We start from the raw sequence: 6,706 nt of genomic DNA, 5'->3' as shown, positions 1-6,706 counted from the left end.
ACGCGAACCACAAGGAAGATTAGCCCCTGCTCGCCGCAACTAGAGAAAAACCTGCTCGCAGCAACAAATACCCAATGCAGCCATAAATAAATAAATAATATAATTAATTAATTAATTTTAAGAAATATTTTTAAAAAGAATCTGAAAAAGAATACATATATATATAAAACCAAACCACTTCGCTGTACACCTGAAACTAACACAACACTGTAAATCAACTATACTTAAAAAAAAAACAAAACTCTCCAAAGATGTCCCAAAATTAAAACCCCAGTCCTTCCTGCAGCCCACAAGGCCATGCACAGCCTGCCCTGTCCCTTCCCTGCCCTCCCCTCCTCCCTCTCTCCCCCTCGCTCCCTCTGCTCCAGACACACGGGCCTCCTGGCTGTTCCTCCAACACACCAGGCATGGTCCTGCCTCAGGGCCTTTTCACGGGCTGTGCCTGAAATTCCCTTCCCCCAAATGGTGCATGGCCCACTCTTTCAATCTCCCATCACTTTCTCTGTCCACCTGATCGAAAATCGTTCAGCTACCTTTACTTCCTTTCTCAGGCTTCCTTTTTCCTCCATAGCATTTATACTCATTTTAATTTAATTAATTTAACTCTAATTTGCTATATACTTAACTTGTTTATTGATAAGCCACATAGCTCTTTCCAGGCGCCAGGCTCTGTGCTAAGTGCTTGACATGTATGAACTCATTTGATCCACACAGCAAATGCCTGGGGTGGGTACAGACAAATAAACCAGATATTTTACACTGTCATCAATGCAATGGAGGAAACAGAAGTGGAGGGACGGCTTTAGGAGGCAAATTCAGGGAAGACTTAGAGAGGATGGCCTTCAAGCAAAGATGAGAATGAAGCAGCAAGTGCAAAGGCCCTGAGGCAGGGTTGGAGAAACAGGGATCAGTGGCTGTAAGAGAAAGAGCACCACACAGCCACTGGGGGCAGTCTACCAACAAGGACTTCATTTTTTTTTTTTTTTTTTTAAGGACTTCATTTTAAATTTATTTTCTTTGTTTTTATTTTAAAATAAAAACAGGATCAGTAACAGTGCCATACTGAGCCAAAGGAAACCTCAGTAATTCTGATTCTATTTAAAATGTTGACATTTTGTTCACCACGGATTTTTTCAGCATTATTTTTAGGTTTTTTTCAATTATTGCATTGGACTGCCCTGGTGGTGCAGTGGTTAGGAATCCACCTGCCAATGCAGGGGACACGGGTTTGAGCCCTGGTCTGGGAAGATCCCACATGCCGCGGAGCAACTAAGCCCGTGCGCCACAACTACTGAAGCCCGCGCGCCTAGAGACCATGCTCTGCAACAAGAGAAGCCACCGCAATGAAAAGCCTGCGCACTGCAACAAAGAGTAGCCCCCCGCTCGCTGCAACTAGAGAAAGCCCGCGCGCAGCAATGAAGACCCAACGCAGCCAAAAATAAATAAAATAAATAAATTTATAAAAATAAATAAATAACACAACCCAGATCTTCAAATAAAAAGAAAAAAGTTAGTGCATTAAAATAATCTTTATCTTGATGATGTTTTTTGGCAACCCCCCCTTAAACTTTGCTCCCCAGGCAAACTCACCCTCATAGCAAACGTAAGAGGTAAGTATTGTTCCCATACCCACTTTACAGAGGGGGAAACAGGCCCAGAGAGGTCAAGTCACTTGGGCAAAGTCACACAGTGAGAGTACTGGGATTTGAACTCAGCCAGCTGGACTCCAGAACCCACACGCTTCCCGTGATCCCACACCGTCTTTCCCATGCTTTACACAGCCAAGCTTCCATTTCCTTATTTGCCAAGTGAGATTAAGAGGGTGAAGTCCCTGGCATGGATTCAGTGAGCTAACAGGTGAGGCTCAGCATAGCGCCTGAGACATCTTTATCATTCAATAAATGACTATTATCATGACTGTTACCAGAAGCCACCTGCCCACCCCCAGACAGGAGCAGGACGTCAGGACTGGGGGAGGAGCAGAGCCCGGGTGAGGGGTCCAGAGTCCTCTTAGAACATTCCACCCCTTGGCCCTGCCCAGCCCCTGGTTCTCGGCTCAGCCCCAGGCTGGGCTTGTGGAGCCAGGCTGGAGACAGGCTCTGTCTCCATGGAGACAGGATGCTTGAAGCCCTGTGGCCCTCTGATGTGCCGGGAGAGTCATTTAAAAGAATAAAAATAAAACCCCACCAGCTCTCCTGTGAGTCAAAGAGGCATTTTTCTCAGCCTCTTTCTTCCACTGAGGGGAACAGCCCAGTCTAGCTTGAGTCTGACCTCCGGGAACTTAAATCCAACATCCCACATCCTGAACAATACTCATCCCTGGAGTTTATTCCCTGACATACCTCAACCGTATCAGGGAAAAGGTCATGGCAGAGAAAACTGAGGCTGTGCGCTTGAAAGCATCTGAAGCCCTCGAGGCCGACTCTCTGATTTATTATCAGCCAGAGGAAACCTTGTCACATTGGCATCATGGCAGGAGGCCCACGGTTTGGGCTGTTACTTAAAAGGCAATGAGGGTGGGAACAGAGCCTGTTGGGGGATCCGGGGCTGGGAGGTTTCTGGCAAGTTGCCTGGCTCTCTGGATCTGTCGTCAAAAACCTGCCCCAGGACCTTTGCACTTGCTTAGTGTTCATCTCCCAGAATAGGGTTTCTCAAAATAATTACCCAAACTTAAATAAATTTATCTTAAAGGAAAACTGTCTACATTTGGGATCAGGTCATTCTCTGTGGGTGGCTGAGCAGCATACTTGCCCCACCCACTCGGTGCCAGGAGCACCCCCAGTCATGGCCACCACAGATGTCCCCAGACACGGCCCAGGGTCCCCTGGGGGCAGAACTGCCCCAGGTGAGAACTGCTGATGTGGACAGGTAAGGTGCTTACCTCAGCAGAGGGGCCAGGTTGGAGTCAGGGGGCAGAGTCCCGGCTGGCACCTCTCAGATGTGCACGAGGCCACCTGGGCATCCTGCCAGGAATGCAGATCCCGATCCTGTGGGTCTGAAGTGCGGCCTGGGACTCTGCCTCCAGGTAAGGGCAGCAAAGTTATGAGGAGACATCCACTGCGTTCCCGTCTTGACTTTTACTAGCAAGACTCTCATTTCATAGGGTGTGGGTGTGAAGAAGGCTGAGCCCACGAAGGGAAATGTCCTTTCTGAGTCCCTGCCTTGCCCCTCTCTGCTTGAGGGTTATTGGTGGCGGTGGAAAGGTCAGCCAGTGGGACAGAGTCAGCAAGTGGGGCGAGGGGCCCAGCCTGGAGCTGCCCTGTGCCGGTGGCCCCTTCCCTTCAGTGATCTCTGCACAGCCAGCCTGAGTGTCTTCCTGGGTGATGGTCAGCCGCACCCCGTCCCCTTTGACCCTGGTGCCCTTTGGCTCTGCCCCCTCCATGCCTCGAAGACCCTCACTGCCCAGGCTGTGTACAGCTCTTCTGGCACATTCCAGGGGGTTGAAGCCCTAGGCCCATCCTACAAGGGCCTAGGGGCTCAGGATGCGTCCCCCAGAAACACTACACCGCAGTCCCCACCTGCCCCAGATGCCTGCCGCCTTCACACATCTAAGGACATAAAGCAGCCAGAGCTCTCCAGTTCTCGGTGCCTCCAACTCCACTGCCTTCCCTCGCTTGGGAAGGAGCTGCCCATCCACTTTCTTGCAGGGACCCCGGATCCTCCCCGGTCCCCACTATTTGGCTTCAGGGATGGGAAATGATTCCTCATTGGACCAACCCCTCCCTGTTCCCTCTTTCAGCAAACCCCACTCCCTGGACAGGACGGGGTCGGGGAGGGGGAGGTCTGAAGCACAGCTTGGCCAACCCTGAGAAAGCTTGGAGAAGGGGAAAGAAGGAAGGAGGGGCTGAAAACAGGAATAGAGATCCAGCCGTGGCCGCCCAGGGGCCGTGGCCCCTTCCCCCCACCCTTTCGCCACAGGAGTGGACACCTGCCCCACAGGGCTTCTTGCCCTGGGAATTTGAGCTTGGGAACAAGAGGGGCTGGGTGCACACCATGTTGAACGCCAGAGTCGTCAGGGGTTTTATTTCCCCCCAAGTTAGAATGAGAAAAACAAGAATAAATTCTCGTTTCTGAATGAGCCAGCCTCAGTGTGATACAGTAACTTGCCATCAAAACTGCGTGGGTTTCTATATTGTAGGATTCCGTTTCTGTGAAGCGTCCAGAACAAGCAAATCCACAGAGGCAGAGAGTGGGTTCGTGGTTGTCAGCGGCTGGGGGAGGGGATGGGAGTGACTGCTCATGGGGACGGGGTTGCCTTTTGGGGTGATGGAATGTTCTGGAATTAGAGGTGATGGATGCACGTCTCTGTGCATGTACTAAAACCCACTGAACTATACACTTTAAAAGGGTAAATTTTATGGTATGTGAATATATCTCAATAAGGCTTTTTTTTTTTTTAATTAAAAAAACCTGTCTGAATGCCAGCTGTGCCCTTTTGCCACGCGACCTCAAGGCAAGATGCTTCACCTGCCTGGATTTCCCTTTTGTTCTCTGTAAACTGGACATAAAAGCAGGTATGTGAGCCTGACCTGTACCTTTAGGAGGGATGGAAGGAGGGTCCCCGTTGGGCACCAGGGTCCTGGTTTCGGGCAGGAATCGTCAGTGGGTGCTGCTGACACCGTGGGGTGACCTGGAGGAGGAGTGGTATTTGCAGAGACTGAAGGATCTCCCTGCAAATTGCTTATTCATCACAACGGGGGAAACAGTGACTCTCCGGTGAGATGCCCCGCAGACACTACATCACACTGCTCTCAGGAATGACACTCCCACTTCATTCACGGTTCCTGCAATGGCCCACCCGCCCCCTTTCCCCCCACCCCGGCTTGATTTCCTCTGGACCTGCTGCAGGTCAAACGGCGATTAATATCAGCAGTAACTCTCAGAACTGAGACTGAAATGTCAAAAGAAGCCAAGGATGTATGTCCCCCGCAAAAGGACCACAGAGCCACCCTGCTCTGGTAGCGGCCAAAGTTTTCCCACAATGAGAAAGGAGAAAAACCAGAGGGCAGATTGGGGGCCGCAGATTTTCCTGGAAAGAGCCGTAAAGGTAAGCACTTGGGGGCTGGTGGGTCCCTGGTGAGAAAGTAACCATGGACCATACACAGTCTGGTGGGTGTGGCCGTGTGCCAATAAAGCTTTATTTACAAAGACAGGGAGCGGGCCGGACGCAGCCACGGGCTACAGTTCTCTGACCTCTGGTTAAACACGCTCCCTCCCAAGAGGCACCTATGAAGGCTTGCGATGGTATGTCCATCAGCAGGGTGCCGGGTGGGTAAGTTGTGGTGTCTTCTGAGGGTAGAATACTACACAGCAGAGAAAAGGGGTGTGGGGTGTAAGTGGGAGATACCAAAGCAAGAGTTAATGCAAGAGAGGGACGGCAAAATGCCACCCATATAAGATGTGTAGGCCACACACCAAGCAATGCTGAATATTGTCCCTGGATCCATAAATGTGCACGTAAATGTTTTTAAAAGAATGACAAAGTTAAAGACAGTGGACGATGCCTCTGTGCAGAAGGGGGAGGGACCGAGGTAGTTTCATGGGACGCTCTTCCTGTTTTACAGCCTTAAAACAAAGACCCCTGGGAAGAGATCAAAGCCACTGGATGTGACCCCCTGGGGGTCCCCGTGGGGGGTGCAATGCCCTCGCTGGAGGACACCTTTGCCCAAATCGTTTGCTGCCGCCCAGGGTTGATGGGGACCTCGGGTGATGCTCATGGGCACTGAGGGAGCCCAAGGAACGTGGTCATCTTCATAACTGTCCCCTGGGAGCCAGTGACCTCTCCACATCTCTCCTCTCCTCAGCCCACCCCTCCCTACAGCTCCCCATCACACTGAGAGCAGAATGCAAACGCCCACCAACGTCCCGGGGGCCTTCCTGCCCTCCCCTCCTCCCTCTCTCCCCCTCCCTCACTCTGCTGCATACACACGGGCTTCCTCTTTGCTGTTCCTGCAACACGCCGGGCATGGTACTGCCCCAGGGCCTTTGCACGGGCTGTGCCCTCTGCCTGGACCACCGTCCTGTCATCCCGATTTCACTCAAGAGCCCCCTCATGTCCACCGGGCATTATTTTTACTTATCCGTCTTTCCCAGCGGACCGCGAGCCCCACGGTCTCCGTTTGGTGGCTGCGTCTGCGGGCCCCCGCACGGTACCTGGCATGTGGCGGGGAGGTGGGGAAATACTGGTTGACACCAGTCGAACAAGACTGATCTGTAGTGACCAGACCAGCGGGTGCCTGGGGAGGAGGAGGGCGGAGGGAGGGGGTGTAAGGGGAGCCGGGGGCGTTTGGGACGATGCACACACCACGCCCTCCATGTGGGATGGCTTCATGGGTGCCTGTCCACTGTGCCTATGGAGAGAAACACTTAAACCATTTTTATACGTGAACCTCAATTCCAGAACGAGGTTTCGGGTACATACGTGTACACACATCCACGTACCTGGGGGTGTGGGGACAGGATAAGGCTCCAGCATGTAGATGGTGGTCATCTCTGTCTGCCGGGCCGGTGTTGTTGCGATTTTCCTTTTCTTGGCTACAGTCAATGGAACAGTTTTGTGGAAAACGAGGAAGAAATATCAACCTGTGTTGAAATGAGGAGATGAGGGACTGGCTTTGCCCCTGAGACGTGGGGAGTTTTACCTGAGTCCGTGCTGGGGCCAGAGCCACCTTCCAGCCTCAGGACAGTGGGGGGCGGGGTGGGGGAG

Source organism: Delphinapterus leucas, unplaced genomic scaffold, assembly GCF_059928025.1.
Source record: "Delphinapterus leucas isolate spDelLeu-1000000601 "Yukka" unplaced genomic scaffold, BTC_Dleu_Yukka2 spDelLeu_asBTCV2_sq25, whole genome shotgun sequence".
NCBI classification, from domain to species: domain Eukaryota; kingdom Metazoa; phylum Chordata; class Mammalia; order Artiodactyla; family Monodontidae; genus Delphinapterus; species Delphinapterus leucas.
This window is presented reverse-complemented; position numbering follows the sequence as displayed.